Consider the following 18,582-nt stretch of genomic DNA (forward strand, 5'->3'; position numbering starts at 1 on the left):
CCGGTACTCCTGGATTTTACCGGAACACTTCCTGGTGCGCCGGGGTACACCTGCTGACCCTACGGGCGCGACGCTTTACGCCCACCCTTCCTACCTGACCCGCCGGAGTAGACCCGGTATTCCTACCCGATGTTTCGAGGTAGAACCCGTTCCCCCACCAGTGCTCTGGGGTAGGAACGGAACCATTTGTGATGCGCCAGAGAACACCAGCTGTCCCTTCGTGCGCGCTGGACTAGACCCGGCCTCCCTACCGGACCCCACAGGTTAGACCCGGTATCCCTACCTGATGCTCCGCATTAGGCTTGGCACCCATACCCGATCTTCTGCGGTAGTAGCGGTACCCCCACCGTTACTCTGCGGTAGTATCGGTACACCCACCGGTACTCCGAGGTAGTACGTGAACCCTTACTGGTTCACTGGGGTACACCTGCTGACATTACTGGCGCGCGGTGTAGACCAGACATTCCTACCTGACCCTCCGTGTTAGGCCCGGTATCCCTACCTGATGCTCCATTGTTGGCCTGGCACCCCTACCCGATACGCTGGGGTAGTACCGGTACCCCCACCGGTACTCTGCAGCAGTATCGGTACACCCACCGGTACTCCAGGGTAGTACCTGAACCCTTACTGGTTCGCTGCGGTACACCTGCTGAACTTACGGGCCCGCGGTATAGACCAGACATTCCTACCTGACCCTCCAGGCTAGGCCCGGTATCCCTACCTGATGCTCTGCGGTAGGCCTGGCCCCCTACCCAACAATCTGGGTTAGTACCGGTACACCCACTGGTACTCCGCGGTAGTTTTGCTATACCCACCGGTACTCCTGGATTGTACCGGAACACTTCCTGGTGCGCCGGGGTACACATGCTGACCCTACGGGCGCGCCGCTTTACGCCCACCCTTCCTACCTGACCCGCCGGAGTAGACCCGGTATTCCTACCCGATGTTTCGAGGTAGAACCCGTTCCCCCACCAGTACTCTGGGGTAGGAACGGAACCCTTTGTGATGCGCCAGAGAACACCAGCTGTCCCTTCGTGCGCGCTGGACTAGACCCGGCCTCCCTACCGGACCCCACAGGTTAGACCCGGTATCCCTACCTGATGCTCCGCATTAGGCTTGGCACCCATACCCGATCTTCTGCGGTAGTAGCGGTACCCCCACCGTTACTCTGCGGTAGTATCGGTACACACACCGGTACTCCGGGGTAGTACGTGAACCCTTACTGGTTCACTGGGGTACACCTGCTGACATTACTGGCGCGCGGTGTAGACCAGACATTCCTACCTGACCCTCCGTGTTAGGCCCGGTATCCCTACCTAATGCTCCATTGTTGGCCTGGCACCCCTACCCGGTATGCTGGGGTAGTACCGGTACCCCCACCGGTACTCTGAAGTAGTATCGGTACACCCACCGGTACTCCAGGGTAGTACCTGAACCCTTACTGGTTCGCTGCGGTACATCTGCTGAACTTACGGGCGCGCGGTATAGACCAGACATTCCTACCTGACCCTCCAGTCTAGACCCGGTATCCCTACCTGATGCTCTGCGGTAGGCCTGGCCCCCTACCCGACAATCTGGGGTAGTACCGGTACACCCACTGGTACTCCGCGGTAGTTTTGCTATACCCACCGGTACTCCTGGATTTTACCGGAACACTTCCTGGTGCGCCGAGGTACACCTGCTGACCCTACGGGCGCGCCGCTTTACGCCCACCCTTCCTATCTGACCCGCCGGAGTAGACCTGGTATTCCTACCCGATGTTTCGAGGTAGAACCCGTTCCCCCACCAGTACTCTGGGGTAGGAACGGAACCCTTTGTGATGCGCCAGAGAACACCAGCTGTCCCTTCGTGCGCGCTGGACTAGACCCGGCCTCCCTACCGGACCCCACAGCTTAGACCCGGTATCCCTACCTGATGCTCCGCATTAGGCTTGGCACCCATACCCGATCTTCTGCGGTAGTAGCGGTACCCCCACCGTTACTCTGCGGTAGTATCGGTACACCCACCGGTACTCCGAGGTAGTACGTGAACCCTTACTGGTTCACTGGGGTACACCTGCTGACATTACTGGCGCGCGGTGTAGACCAGACATTCCTACCTGACCCTCCGTGTTAGGCCCGGTATCCCTACCTGATGCTCCATTGTTGGCCTGGCACCCCTACCCGATATGCTGGGGTAGTACCGGTACCCCCACCGGTATTCTGCAGCAGTATCGGTACACCCACCGGTACTCCAGGGTAGTACCTGAACCCTTACTGGTTCGCTGGGGTACACCTGCTGACCTTACGGGCGTGCTGTGTAGACCAGACATTCCTACCTGATTTCCAGGCTAGGCCCGGTATCCCTACCTGATGCTCTGCGGTAGGCCTGGCCCCCTACCCGACAATCTGGGGTAGTACCGGTACACCCACTGGTACTCCGCGGTAGTTTTGCTATACCCACCGGTACTCCTGGATTTTACCGGAACACTTCCTGGTGCGCCGGGGTACACCTGCTGACCCTACGGGCGCGACGCTTTACGCCCACCCTTCCTACCTGACCCGCCGGAGTAGACCTGGTATTCCTACCCGATGTTTCGAGGTAGAACCCGTTCCCCCACCAGTACTCTGGGGTAGGAACGGAACCCTTTGTGATGCGCCAGAGAACACCAGCTGTCCCTTCGTGCGCGCTGGACTAGACCCGGCCTCCCTACCGGACCCCACAGCTTAGACCCGGTATCCCTACCTGATGCTCCGCATTAGGCTTGGCACCCATACCCGATCTTCTGCGGTAGTAGCGGTACCCCCACCGTTACTCTGCGGTAGTATCGGTACACCCACCGGTACTCCGAGGTAGTACGTGAACCCTTACTGGTTCACTGGGGTACACCTGCTGACATTACTGGCGCGCGGTGTAGACCAGACATTCCTACCTGACCCTCCGTGTTAGGCCCGGTATCCCTACCTGATGCTCCATTGTTGGCCTGGCACCCCTACCCGATATGCTGGGGTAGTACCGGTACCCCCACCGGTACTCTGCAGCAGTATCGGTACACCCACCGGTACTCCAGGGTAGTACCTGAACCCTTACTGGTTCGCTGCGGTACACCTGCTGAACTTACGGGCCCGTGGTATAGACCAGACATTCCTACCTGACCCTCCAGGCTAGGCCCGGTATCCCTACCTGATGCTCTGCGGTAGGCCTGGCCCCCTACCCAACAATCTGGGTTAGTACCGGTACACCCACTGGTACTCCGCGTTAGTTTTGCTATACCCACCGGTACTCCTGGATTGTACCGGAACACTTCCTGGTGCGCCGGGGTACACCTGCTGATCCTACGGGCGCGCCGCTTTACGCCCACCCTTCCTACCTGACCCGCCGGAGTAGACCCGGTATTCCTACCCGATGTTTCGAGGTAGAATCCGTTCCCCCACCAGTACTCTGGGGTAGGAACGGAACCCTTTGTGATGCGCCAGAGAACACCAGCTGTCCCTTCGTGCGCGCTGGACTAGACCCGGCCTCCCTACCGGACCCCACAGGTTAGACCCGGTATCCCTACCTGATGCTCCGCATTAGGATTGGCACCCATACCCGATCTTCTGCGGTAGTAGCGGTACCCCCACCGTTACTCTGCGTTAGTATCGGTACACCCACCGGTACTCCGAGGTAGTACGTGAACCCTTACTGGTTCACTGGGGTACACCTGCTGACATTACTGGCGCGCGGTGTAGACCAGACATTCCTACCTGACCCTCCGTGTTAGGCCCGGTATCCCTACCTGATGCTCCATTGTTGGCCTGGCACCCCTACCCGATATGCTGGGGTAGTACCGGTACCCCCACCGGTACTCTGCAGCAGTATCGGTACACCCACCGGTACTCCAGGGTAGTACCTGAACCCTTACTGGTTCGCTGCGGTACACCTGCTGATCTTACGGGCGCGCGGTATAGACCAGACATTCCTACCTGACGCTCCAGGCTAGGCCCGGTATCCCTACCTGATGCTCTGCGGTAGGCCTGGCCCCCTACCCGACAATCTGGGGTAGTACCGGTACACCCACTGGTACTCCGCGGTAGTTTTGCTATACCCACCGGTACTCCTGGATTTTACCGGAACACTTCCTGGTGCGCCGGGGTACACCTGCTGACCCTACGGGCGCGACGCTTTACGCCCACCCTTCCTACCTGACCCGCCGGAGTAGACCCGGTATTCCTACCCGATGTTTCGAGGTAGAACCCGTTCCCCCACCAGTACTCTGGGGTAGGAACGGAACCCTTTGTGATGCGCCAGAGAACACCAGCTGTCCCTTCGTGCGCGCTGGACTAGACCCGGCCTCCCTACCGGACCCCACAGGTTAGACCCGGTATCCCTACCTGATGCTCCGCATTAGGCTTGGCACCCATACCCGATCTTCTGCGGTAGTAGCGGTACCCCCACCGTTACTCTGCGTTAGTACCGGTACACCCACCGGTACTCCGAGGTAGTACGTGAACCCTTACTGGTTCACTGGGGTACACCTGCTGACATTACTGGCGCGCGGTGTAGACCAGACATTCCTACCTGACCCTCCGTGTTAGGCCCGGTATCCCTACCTGATGCTCCATTGTTGGCCTGGCACCCCTACCCGATACGCTGGGGTAGTACCGGTACCCCCACCGGTACTCTGCAGCAGTATCGGTACACCCACCGGTACTCCAGGGTAGTACCTGAACCCTTACTGGTTCGCTGCGGTACACCTGCTGAACTTACGGTCGCGCGGTATAGACCAGACATTCCTACCTGACCCTCCAGGCTAGGCCCGGTATCCCTACCTGATGCTCTGCGGTAGGCCTGGCCCCCTACCCAACAATCTGGGTTAGTACCGGTACACCCACTGGTACTCCGCGGTAGTTTTGCTATACCCACCGGTACTCCTGGATTGTACCGGAACACTTCCTGGTGCGCCGGGGTACACCTGCTGACCCTACGGGCGCGCCGCTTTACGCCCACCCTTCCTACCTGACCCGCCGGAGTAGACCCGGTATTCCTACCCGATGTTTCGAGGTAGAACCCGTTCCCCCACCAGTACTCTGGGGTAGGAACGGAACCCTTTGTGATGCGCCAGAGAACACCAGCTGTCCCTTCGTGCGCGCTGGACTAGACCCGGCCTCCCTACCGGACCCCACAGCTTAGACCCGGTATCCCTACCTGATGCTCCGCATTAGGCTTGGCACCCATACCCGATCTTCTGCGGTAGTAGCGGTACCCCCACCGTTACTCTGCGGTAGTATCGGTACACACACCGGTACTCCGGGGTAGTACGTGAACCCTTACTGGTTCACTGGGGTACACCTGCTGACATTACTGGCGCGCGGTGTAGACCAGACATTCCTACCTGACCCTCCGTGTTAGGCCCGGTATCCCTACCTGATGCTCCATTGTTGGCCTGGCACCCCTACCCGGTATGCTGGGGTAGTACCGGTACCCCCACCGGTACTCTGAAGTAGTATCGGTACACCCACCGGTACTCCAGGGTAGTACCTGAACCCTTACTGGTTCGCTGCGGTACACCTGCTGAACTTACGGGCGCGCGGTATAGACCAGACATTCCTACCTGACCCTCCAGTCTAGACCCGGTATCCCTACCTGATGCTCTGCGGTAGGCCTGGCCCCCTACCCGACAATCTGGGGTAGTACCGGTACACCCACTGGTACTCCGCGGTAGTTTTGCTATACCCACCGGTACTCCTGGATTTTACCGGAACACTTCCTGGTGCGCCGGGGTACACCTGCTGACCCTACGGGCGCGACGCTTTACGCCCACCCTTCCTACCTGACCCGCCGGAGTAGACCTGGTATTCCTACCCGATGTTTCGAGGTAGAACCCGTTCCCCCACCAGTACTCTGGGGTAGGAACGGAACCCTTTCTGATGCGCCAGAGAACACCAGCTGTCCCTTCGTGCGCGCTGGACTAGACCCGGCCTCCCTACCGGACCCCACAGCTTAGACCCGGTATCCCTACCTGATGCTCCGCATTAGGCTTGGCACCCATACCCGATCTTCTGCGGTAGTAGCGGTACCCCCACCGTTACTCTGCGGTAGTATCGGTACACCCACCGGTACTCCGAGGTAGTACGTGAACCCTTACTGGTTCACTGGGGTACACCTGCTGACTTTACGGGTGCGCGGTGTAGACCAGACATTCCTACCTGACCCTCCGTGTTAGGCCCGGTATCCCTACCTGATGCTCCGTTGTTGGCCTGGCACCCATACCTGATATTCTGGGGTAGTACCGGTACCCCCACCGGTACTCCGCAGTAGTATCGGTACACCCACCGGTACTCCAGGGTAGTACCTGAACCCTTACTGGTTCGCTGCGGTACACCTGCTGAACTTACGGGCCCGCGGTATAGACCAGACATTCCTACCTGACCCTCCAGGCTAGGCCCGGTATCCCTACCTGATGCTCCGCATTAGGCTTGGCACCCATACCCGATCTTCTGCGGTAGTAGCGGTACCCCCACCGTTACTCTGCGGTAGTATCGGTACACCCACCGGTACTCCGAGGTAGTACGTGAACCCTTACTGGTTCACTGGGGTACACCTGCTGACATTACTGGCGCGCGGTGTAGACCAGACATTCCTACCTGACCCTCCGTGTTAGGCCCGGTATCCCTACCTGATGCTCCATTGTTGGCCTGGCACCCCTACCCGATATGCTGGGGTAGTACCGGTACCCCCACCGGTATTCTGCAGCAGTATCGGTACACCCACCGGTACTCCAGGGTAGTACCTGAACCCTTACTGGTTCGCTGGGGTACACCTGCTGACCTTACGGGCGTGCTGTGTAGACCAGACATTCCTACCTGACCCTCCAGGCTAGGCCCGGTATCCCTACCTGATGCTCTGCGGTAGGCCTGGCCCCCTACCCGACAATCTGGGGTAGTACCGGTACACCCACTGGTACTCCGCGGTAGTTTTGCTATACCCACCGGTACTCCTGGATTTTACCGGAACACTTCCTGGTGCGCCGGGGTACACCTGCTGACCCTACGGGCGCGACGCTTTACGCCCACCCTTCCTACCTGACCCGCCGGAGTAGACCTGGTATTCCTACCCGATGTTTCGAGGTAGAACCCGTTCCCCCACCAGTACTCTGGGGTAGGAACGGAACCCTTTGTGATGCGCCAGAGAACACCAGCTGTCCCTTCGTGCGCGCTAGACTAGACCCGGCCTCCCTACCGGACCCCACAGCTTAGACCCGGTATCCCTACCTGATGCTCCGCATTAGGCTTGGCACCCATACCCGATCTTCTGCGGTAGTAGCGGTACCCCCACCGTTACTCTGCGTTAGTATCGGTACACCCACCGGTACTCCGAGGTAGTACGTGAACCCTTACTGGTTCACTGGGGTACACCTGCTGACATTACTGGCGCGCGGTGTAGACCAGACATTCCTACCTGACCCTCCGTGTTAGGCCCGGTATCCCTACCTGATGCTCCATTGTTGGCCTGGCACCCCTACCCGATATGCTGGGGTAGTACCGGTACCCCCACCGGTACTCTGCAGCAGTATCGGTACACCCACCGGTACTCCAGGGTAGTACCTGAACCCTTACTGGTTCGCTGCGGTACACCTGCTGAACTTACGGGCGCGCGGTATAGACCAGACATTCCTACCTAACCCTCCAGGCTAGGCCCGGTATCCCTACCTGATGCTCTGCGGTAGGCCTGGCCCCCTACCCAACAATCTGGGTTAGTACCGGTACACCCACTGGTACTCCGCGTTAGTTTTGCTATACCCACCGGTACTCCTGGATTGTACCGGAACACTTCCTGGTGCGCCGGGGTACACCTGCTGATCCTACGGGCGCGCCGCTTTACGCCCACCCTTCCTACCTGACCCGCCGGAGTAGACCCGGTATTCCTACCCGATGTTTCGAGGTAGAATCCGTTCCCCCACCAGTACTCTGGGGTAGGAACGGAACCCTTTGTGATGCGCCAGAGAACACCAGCTGTCCCTTCGTGCGCGCTGGACTAGACCCGGCCTCCCTACCGGACCCCACAGGTTAGACCCGGTATCCCTACCTGATGCTCCGCATTAGGATTGGCACCCATACCCGATCTTCTGCGGTAGTAGCGGTACCCCCACGGTTACTCTGCGTTAGTATCGGTACACCCACCGGTACTCCGAGGTAGTACGTGAACCCTTACTGGTTCACTGGGGTACACCTGCTGACATTACTGGCGCGCGGTGTAGACCAGACATTCCTACCTGACCCTCCGTGTTAGGCCCGGTATCCCTACCTGATGCTCCATTGTTGGCCTGGCACCCCTACCCGATATGCTGGGGTAGTACCGGTACCCCCACCGGTACTCTGCAGCAGTATCGGTACACCCACCGGTACTCCAGGGTAGTACCTGAACCCTTACTGGTTCGCTGCGGTACACCTGCTGATCTTACGGGCGCGCGGTATAGACCAGACATTCCTACCTGACGCTCCAGGCTAGGCCCGGTATCCCTACCTGATGCTCTGCGGTAGGCCTGGCCCCCTACCCGACAATCTGGGGTAGTACCGGTACACCCACTGGTACTCCGCGGTAGTTTTGCTATACCCACCGGTACTCCTGGATTTTACCGGAACACTTCCTGGTGCGCCGGGGTACACCTGCTGACCCTACGGGCGCGACGCTTTACGCCCACCCTTCCTACCTGACCCGCCGGAGTAGACCCGGTATTCCTACCCGATGTTTCGAGGTAGAACCCGTTCCCCCACCAGTACTCTGGGGTAGGAACGGAACCCTTTGTGATGCGCCAGAGAACACCAGCTGTCCCTTCGTGCGCGCTGGACTAGACCCGGCCTCCCTACCGGACCCCACAGGTTAGACCCGGTATCCCTACCTGATGCTCCGCATTAGGCTTGGCACCCATACCCGATCTTCTGCGGTAGTAGCGGTACCCCCACCGTTACTCTGCGTTAGTATCGGTACACCCACCGGTACTCCGAGGTAGTACGTGAACCCTTACTGGTTCACTGGGGTACACCTGCTGACATTACTGGCGCGCGGTGTAGACCAGACATTCCTACCTGACCCTCCGTGTTAGGCCGGGTATCCCTACCTGATGCTCCATTGTTGGCCTGGCACCCCTACCCGATACGCTGGGGTAGTACCGGTACCCCCACCGGTACTCTGCAGCAGTATCGGTACACCCACCGGTACTCCAGGGTAGTACCTGAACCCTTACTGGTTCGCTGCGGTACACCTGCTGAACTTACGGGCCCGCGGTATAGACCAGACATTCCTACCTGACCCTCCAGGCTAGGCCCGGTATCCCTACCTGATGCTCTGCGGTAGGCCTGGCCCCCTACCCAACAATCTGGGTTAGTACCGGTACACCCACTGGTACTCCGCGGTAGTTTTGCTATACCCACCGGTACTCCTGGATTGTACCGGAACACTTCCTGGTGCGCCGGGGTACACCTGCTGACCCTACGGGCGCGCCGCTTTACGCCCACCCTTCCTACCTGACCCGCCGGAGTAGACCCGGTATTCCTACCCGATGTTTCGAGGTAGAACCCGTGCCCCCACCAGTACTCTGGGGTAGGAACGGAACCCTTTGTGATGCGCCAGAGAACACCAGCTGTCCCTTCGTGCGCGCTGGACTAGACCCGGCCTCCCTACCGGACCCCACAGGTTAGACCCGGTATCCCTACCTGATGCTCCGCATTAGGCTTGGCACCCATACCCGATCTTCTGCGGTAGTAGCGGTACCCCCACCGTTACTCTGCGGTAGTATCGGTACACACACCGGTACTCCGGGGTAGTACGTGAACCCTTACTGGTTCACTGGGGTACACCTGCTGACATTACTGGCGCGCGGTGTAGACCAGACATTCCTACCTGACCCTCCGTGTTAGGCCCGGTATCCCTACCTGATGCTCCATTGTTGGCCTGGCACCCCTACCCGGTATGCTGGGGTAGTACCGGTACCCCCACCGGTACTCTGCAGCAGTATCGGTACACCCACCGGTACTCCAGGGTAGTACCTGAACCCTTACTGGTTCGCTGCGGTACACCTGCTGAACTTACGGGCGCGCGGTATAGACCAGAGATTCCTACCTGACCCTCTAGGCTAGGCCCGGTATCCCTACCTGATGCTCTGCGGTAGGCCTGGCCCCCTACCCAACAATCTGGGTTAGTACCGGTACACCCACTGGTACTCCGCGGTAGTTTTGCTATACCCACCGGTACTCCTGGATTGTACCGGAACACTTCCTGGTGCGCCGGGGTACACCTGCTGACCCTACGGGCGCGCCGCTTTACGCCCACCCTTCCTACCTGACCCGCCGGAGTAGACCCGGTATTCCTACCCGATGTTTCGAGGTAGAACCCGTTCCCCCACCAGTACTCTGGGGTAGGAACGGAACCCTTTGTGATGCGCCAGAGAACACCAGCTGTCCCTTCGTGCGCGCTGGACTAGACCCGGCCTCCCTACCGGACCCCACAGGTTAGACCCGGTATCCCTACCTGATGCTCCGCATTAGGCTTGGCACCCATACCCGATCTTCTGCGGTAGTAGCGGTACCCCCACCGTTACTCTGCGGTAGTATCGGTACACACACCGGTACTCCGGGGTAGTACGTGAACCCTTACTGGTTCACTGGGGTACACCTGCTGACATTACTGGCGCGCGGTGTAGACCAGACATTCCTACCTGACCCTCCGTGTTAGGCCCGGTATCCCTACCTGATGCTCCATTGTTGGCCTGGCACCCCTACCCGGTATGCTGGGGTAGTACCGGTACCCCCACCGGTACTCTGAAGTAGTATCGGTACACCCACCGGTACTCCAGGGTAGTACCTGAACCCTTACTGGTTCGCTGCGGTACACCTGCTGAACTTACGGGCGCGCGGTATAGACCAGACATTCCTACCTGACCCTCCAGGCTAGACCCGGTATCCCTACCTGATGCTCTGCGGTAGGCCTGGCCCCCTACCCGACAATCTGGGGTAGTACCGGTACACCCACTGGTACTCCGCGGTAGTTTTGCTATACCCACCGGTACTCCTGGATTTTACCGGAACACTTCCTGGTGCGCCGGGGTACACCTGCTGACCCTACGGGCGCGCCGCTTTACGCCCACCCTTCCTACCTGACCCGCCGGAGTAGACCTGGTATTCCTACCCGATGTTTCGAGGTAGAACCCGTTCCCACACCAGTACTCTGGGGTAGGAACGGAACCCTTTGTGATGCGCCAGAGAACACCAGCTGTCCCTTCGTGCGCGCTGGACTAGACGCGGCCTCCCTACCGGACCCCACAGGTTAGACCCGCTATCCCTACCTGATGCTCCGCATTAGGCTTGGCACCCATACCCGATCTTCTGCGGTAGTAGCGGTACCCCCACCGTTACTCTGCGGTAGTATCGGTACACCCACCGGTACTCCGAGGTAGTACGTGAACCCTTACTGGTTCACTGGGGTACACCTGCTGACATTACTGGCGCGCGGTGTAGACCAGACATTCCTACCTGACCCTCCGTGTTAGGCCCGGTATCCCTACCTGATGCTCCATTGTTGGCCTGGCACCCCTACCCGATATGCTGGGGTAGTACCGGTACCCCCACCGGTATTCTGCAGCAGTATCGGTACACCCACCGGTACTCCAGGGTAGTACCTGAACCCTTACTGGTTCGCTGGGGTACACCTGCTGACCTTACGGGCGTGCTGTGTAGACCAGACATTCCTACCTGACCCTCCAGGCTAGGCCCGGTATCCCTACCTGATGCTCTGCGGTAGGCCTGGCCCCCTACCCAGCAATCTGGGTTAGTACCGGTACACCCACTGGTACTCCGCGGTAGTTTTGCTATACCCACCGGTACTCCTGGATTGTACCGGAACACTTCCTGGTGCGCCGGGGTACACCTGCTGACCCTACGGGCGCGCCGCTTTACGCCCACCCTTCCTACCTGACCCGCCGGAGTAGACCCGGTATTCCTACCCGATGTTTCGAGGTAGAATCCGTTCCCCCACCAGTACTCTGGGGTAGGAACGGAACCCTTTGTGATGCGCCAGAGAACACCAGCTGTACCTTCGTGCGCGCTGGACTAGACCCGGCCTCCCTACCGGACCCCACAGGTTAGACCCGGTATCCCTACCTGATGCTCCGCATTAGGCTTGGCACCCATACCCGATCTTCTGCGGTAGTAGCGGTACCCCCACCGTTACTCTGCGGTAGTATCGGTACACCCACCGGTACTCCGAGGTAGTACGTGAACCCTTACTGGTTCACTGGGGTACACCTGCTGACATTACTGGCGCGCAGTGTAGACCAGACATTCCTACCTGACCCTCCGTGTTAGGCCCGGTATCCCTACCTGATGCTCCATTGTTGGCCTGGCACCCCTACCCGATATGCTGGGGTAGTACCGGTACCCCCACCGGTACTCTGCAGTCGTATCGGTACACCCACCGGTACTCCAGGGTAGTACCTGAACCCTTACTGGTTCGCTGCGGTACACCTGCTGAACTTACGGGCCCGCGGTATAGACCAGACATTCCTACCTGACCCTCCAGGCTAGGCCCGGTATCCCTACCTGATGCTCTGCGGTAGGCCTGGCCCCCTACGCGACAATCTGGGTTAGTACCGGTACACCCACCTGTACTCCACGGTAGTTTTGCTATACCCACCGGTACTCCTGGATTGTACCGGAACACTTCCTGGTGCGCCGGGGTACACCTGCTGACCCTACGGGCGCGCCGCTTTACGCCCACCCTTCCTACCTGACCCGCCGGAGTAGACCCGGTATTCCTACCCGATGTTTCGAGGTAGAACCCGTTCCCCCACCAGTACTCTGGGGTAGGAACGGAACCCTTTGTGATGCGCCAGAGAACACCAGCTGTCCCTTCGTGCGCGCTGGACTAGACCCGGCCTCCCTACCGGACCCCACAGGTTAGACCTGGTATCCCTACCTGATGCTCCGCATTAGGCTTGGCACCCATACCCGATCTTCTGCGGTAGTAGCGGTACCCCCACCGTTACTCTGCGTTAGTATCGGTACACCCACCGGTACTCCGAGGTAGTACGTGAACCCTTACTGGTTCACTGGGGTACACCTGCTGACATTACTGGCGCGCGGTGTAGACCAGACATTCCTACCTGACCCTCCGTGTTAGGCCCGGTATCCCTACCTGATGCTCCATTGTTGGCCTGGCACCCCTACCCGATATGCTGGGGTAGTACCGGTACCCCCACCGGTACTCTGCAGCAGTATCGGTACACCCACCGGTACTCCAGGGTAGTACCTGAACCCTTACTGGTTCGCTGCGGTACACCTGCTGAACTTACGGGCCCGCGGTATAGACCAGACATTCCTACCTGACCCTCCAGGCTAGGCCCGGTATCCCTACCTGATGCTCTGCGGTAGGCCTGGCCCCCTACCCGACAATCTGGGTTTGTACCGGTACACCCACTGGTACTCCGCAGTAGTTTTGCTATACCCACCGCTACTCCTGGATTTTATCCGAACACTTCCTGGTGCGCCGGGGTACACCTGCTGACCCTACGGGCGCGCCGCTTTACGCCCACCCTTCCTACCTGACCCGCCGGAGTAGACCCGGTATTCCTACCCGATGTTTCGAGGTAGAACCCGTTCCCCCACCAGTACTCTGGGGTAGGAACGGAACCCTTTGTGATGCGCCAGAGAACACCAGCTGTACCTTCGTGCGCGCTGGACTAGACCCGGCCTCCCTACCGGACCCCACAGGTTAGACCCGGTATCCCTACCTGATGCTCCGCATTAGGCTTGGCACCCATACCCGATCTTCTGCGGTAGTAGCGGTACCCCCACCGTTACTCTGCGGTAGTATCGGTACACCCACCGGTACTCCGAGGTAGTACGTGAACCCTTACTGGTTCACTGGGGTACACCTGCTGACATTACTGGCGCGCGGTGTAGACCAGACATTCCTACTTGACCCTCCGTGTTAGGCCCGGTATCCCTACCTGATGCTCCATTGTTGGCCTGGCACCCCTACCCGATATGGTGGGGTAGTACCGGTACCCCCACCGGTATTCTGCAGTAGTATCGGTACACCCACCGGTACTCCAGGGTAGTACCTGAACCCTTACTGGTTCGCTGCGGTACACCTGCTGAACTTACGGGCGCGCGGTAGAGACCAGACATTCCTACCTGATCCTCCAGGCTAGACCCGGTATCCCTACCTGATGCTCTGCGGTAGGCCTGGCCCCCTACCCGACAATCTGGGGTAGTACCGGTACACCCACTGGTACTCCGCGGTAGTTTTGCTATACCCACCGGTACTCCTGGATTGTACCGGAACACTTCCTGGTGCGCCGGGGTACACCTGCTGACCCTTCGGGCGCGACGCTTTACGCCCACCCTTCGTACATGACCTGCCGGGTTAGGCCCGGTATCCCTACCCTATGTTACGAGGTAGAACCGGTTCACCCACCAGTACTCTGGGGTTGGAACGGAACCCTTTGAGATGCGCCAGAGAACACCAGCTGTCCCTTCGTGCGCGCTGGACTAGACCCAGCCTCCCTACCGGACCCCACAGGTTAGACCCGCTATCCCTACCTGATGCTCCGCATTAGGCTTGGCACCCATACCCGATCTTCCGCGGTAGTAGCGGTACCCCCACCGTTACTCTGCGGTAGTATCGGTACACCCACCGGTACTCCGAGGTAGTACGTGAACCCTTACTGGTTCACTGGGTTACTCCTGCTGACTTTACGGGTGCGCGGTGTAGACCAGACATTCCTACCTGACCCTCCGTGTTAGGCCCGGTATCCCTACCTGATGCTCCGTTGTTGGCCTGGCACCCATACCTGATATTCTGGGGTAGTACCGGTACCCCCACCGGTACTCTGCAGTAGTATCGGTACACCCACCGGTACTCCAGGGTAGTACCTGAACCCTTACTGGTTCGCTGCGGTACACCTGCTGAACTTACGGGCCCGCGGTATAGACCAGACATTCCTACCTGACCCTCCAGGCTAGGCCCGGTATCCCTACCTGATGCTCCGCATTAGGCTTGGCACCCATACCCGATCTTCTGCGGTAGTAGCGGTACCCCCACCGTTACTCTGCGGTAGTATCGGTACACCCACCGGTACTCCGAGGTAGTACGTGAACCCTTACTGGTTCACTGGGGTACACCTGCTGACATTACTGGCGCGCGGTGTAGACCAGACATTCCTACCTGACCCTCCGTGTTAGGCCCGGTATCCCTACCTGATGCTCCATTGTTGGCCTGGCACCCCTACCCGATATGCTGGGGTAGTACCGGTACCCCCACCGGTATTCTGCAGCAGTATCGGTACACCCACCGGTACTCCAGGGTAGTACCTGAACCCTTACTGGTTCGCTGGGGTACACCTGCTGACCTTACGGGCGTGCTGTGTAGACCAGACATTCCTACCTGACCCTCCAGGCTAGGCCCGGTATCCCTACCTGATGCTCTGCGGTAGGCCTGGCCCCCTACCCGACACTCTGGGGTAGTACCGGTACACCCACTGGTACTCCGCGGTAGTTTTGCTATACCCACCGGTACTCCTGGATTTTACCGGAACACTTCCTGGTGCGCCGGGGTACACCTGCTGACCCTACGGGCGCGACGCTTTACGCCCACCCTTCCTACCTGACCCGCCGGAGTAGACCTGGTATTCCTACCCGATGTTTCGAGGTAGAACCCGTTCCCCCACCAGTACTCTGGGGTAGGAACGGAACCCTTTGTGATGCGCCAGAGAACACCAGCTGTCCCTTCGTGCGCGCTGGACTAGACCCGGCCTCCCTACCGGACCCCACAGCTTAGACCCGGTATCCCTACCTGATGCTCCGCATTAGGCTTGGCACCCATACCCGATCTTCTGCGGTAGTAGCGGTACCCCCACCGTTACTCTGCGGTAGTATCGGTACACCCACCGGTACTCCGAGGTAGTACGTGAACCCTTACTGGTTCACTGGGGTACACCTGCTGACATTACTGGCGCGCGGTGTAGACCAGACATTCCTACCTGACCCTCCGTGTTAGGCCCGGTATCCCTACCTGATGCTCCATTGTTGGCCTGGCACCCCTACCCGATATGCTGGGGTAGTACCGGTACCCCCACCGGTATTCTGCAGTAGTATCGGTACACCCACCGGTACTCCAGGGTAGTACCTGAACCCTTACTGGTTCGCTGCGGTACACCTGCTGAACTTACGGGCGCGCGGTAGAGACCAGACATTCCTACCTGACCCTCCAGGCTAGGCCCGGTATCCCTACCTGATGCTCTGCGGTAGGCCTGGCCCCCTACCCGACAATCTGGGGTAGTACCGGTACACCCACTGGTACTCCGCGGTAGTTTTGCTATACCCACCGGTACTCCTGGATTTTACCGGAACACTTCCTGGTGCGCCGGGGTACACCTGCTGACCCTACGGGCGCGACGCTTTACGCCCACCCTTCCTACCTGACCCGCCGGAGTAGACCCGGTATTCCTACCCGATGTTTCGAGGTAGAACCCGTTCCCCCACCAGTACTCTGGGGTAGGAACGGAACCCTTTGTGATGCGCCAGAGAACACCAGCTGTCCCTTCGTGCGCGTTGGACTAGACCCGGCCTCCCTACCGGACCCCACAGCTTAGACCCGGTATCCCTACCTGATGCTCCGCATTAGGCTTGGCACCCATACCCGATCTTCTGCGGTAGTAGCGGTACCCCCACCGTTACTCTGCGGTAGTATCGGTACACCCACCGGTACTCCGAGGTAGTACGTGAACCCTTACTGGTTCACTGGGGTACACCTGCTGACATTACTGGCGCGCGGTGTAGACCAGACATTCCTACCTGACCCTCCGTGTTAGGCCCGGTATCCCTACCTGATGCTCCATTGTTGGCCTGGCACCCCTACCCGATATGCTGGGGTAGTACCGGTACCCCCACCGGTACTCTGCAGCAGTATCGGTACACCCACCGGTACTCCAGGGTAGTACCTGAACACTTACTGGTTCGCTGCGGAACACCTGCTGAACTTACGGGCCCGCGGTATAGACCAGACATTCCTACCTGACCCTCCAGGCTAGGCCCGGTATCCCTACCTGATGCTCTGCGGTAGGCCTGGCCCCCTACCCGACAATCTGGGTTAGTACCGGTACACCCACTGGTACTCCGCGGTAGTTTTGCTATACCCACCGGTACTCCTGGATTGTACCGGAACACTTCCTGGTGCGCCGGGGTACACCTGCTGACCCTTCGGGCGCGACGCTTTACGCCCACCCTTCGTACATGACCTGCCGGGTTAGGCCCGGTATCCCTACCCTATGTTACGAGGTAGAACCGGTTCACCCACCAGTACTCTGGGGTTGGAACGGAACCCTTTGAGATGCGCCAGAGAACACCAGCTGTCCCTTCGTGCGCGCTGGACTAGACCCAGCCTCCCTACCGGACCCCACAGGTTAGACCCGCTATCCCTACCTGATGCTCCGCATTAGGCTTGGCACCCATACCCGATCTTCCGCGGTAGTAGCGGTACCCCCACCGTTACTCTGCGGTAGTATCGGTACACCCACCGGTACTCCGAGGTAGTACGTGAACCCTTACTGGTTCACTGGGTTACTCCTGCTGACTTTACGGGTGCGCGGTGTAGACCAGACATTCCTACCTGACCCTCCGTGTTAGGCCCGGTATCCCTACCTGATGCTCCGTTGTTGGCCTGGCACCCATACCTGATATTCTGGGGTAGTACCGGTACCCCCACCGGTACTCTGCAGTAGTATCGGTACACCCACCGGTACTCCAGGGTAGTACCTGAACCCTTACTGGTTCGCTGCGGTACACCTGCTGAACTTACGGGCCCGCGGTATAGACCAGACATTCCTACCTGACCCTCCAGGCTAGGCCCGGTATCCCTACCTGATGCTCCGCATTAGGCTTGGCACCCATACCCGATCTTCTGCGGTAGTAGCGGTACCCCCACCGTTACTCTGCGGTAGTATCGGTACACCCACCGGTACTCCGAGGTAGTACGTGAACCCTTACTGGTTCACTGGGGTACACCTGCTGACATTACTGGCGCGCGGTGTAGACCAGACATTCCTACCTGACCCTCCGTGTTAGGCCCGGTATCCCTACCTGATGCTCCATTGTTGGCCTGGCACCCCTACCCGATATGCTGGGGTAGTACCGGTACCCCCACCGGTATTCTGCAGCAGTATCGGTACACCCACCGGTACTCCAGGGTAGTACCTGAACCCTTACTGGTTCGCTGGGGTACACCTGCTGACCTTACGGGCGTGCTGTGTAGACCAGACATTCCTACCTGACCCTCCAGGCTAGGCCCGGTATCCCTACCTGATGCTCTGCGGTAGGCCTGGCCCCCTACCCGACAATCTGGGGTAGTACCGGTACACCCACTGGTACTCCGCGGTAGTTTTGCTATACCCACCGGTACTCCTGGATTTTACCGGAACACTTCCTGGTGCGCCGGGGTACACCTGCTGACCCTACGGGCGCGACGCTTTACGCCCACCCTTCCTATCTGACCCGCCGGAGTAGACCTGGTATTCCTACCCGATGTTTCGAGGTAGAACCCGTTCCCCCACCAGTACTCTGGGGTAGG

The sequence above is a fragment of the Accipiter gentilis genome, unplaced genomic scaffold (assembly GCF_929443795.1).
Source record: "Accipiter gentilis unplaced genomic scaffold, bAccGen1.1, whole genome shotgun sequence".
In the NCBI taxonomy this organism is placed as follows: domain Eukaryota; kingdom Metazoa; phylum Chordata; class Aves; order Accipitriformes; family Accipitridae; genus Astur; species Astur gentilis.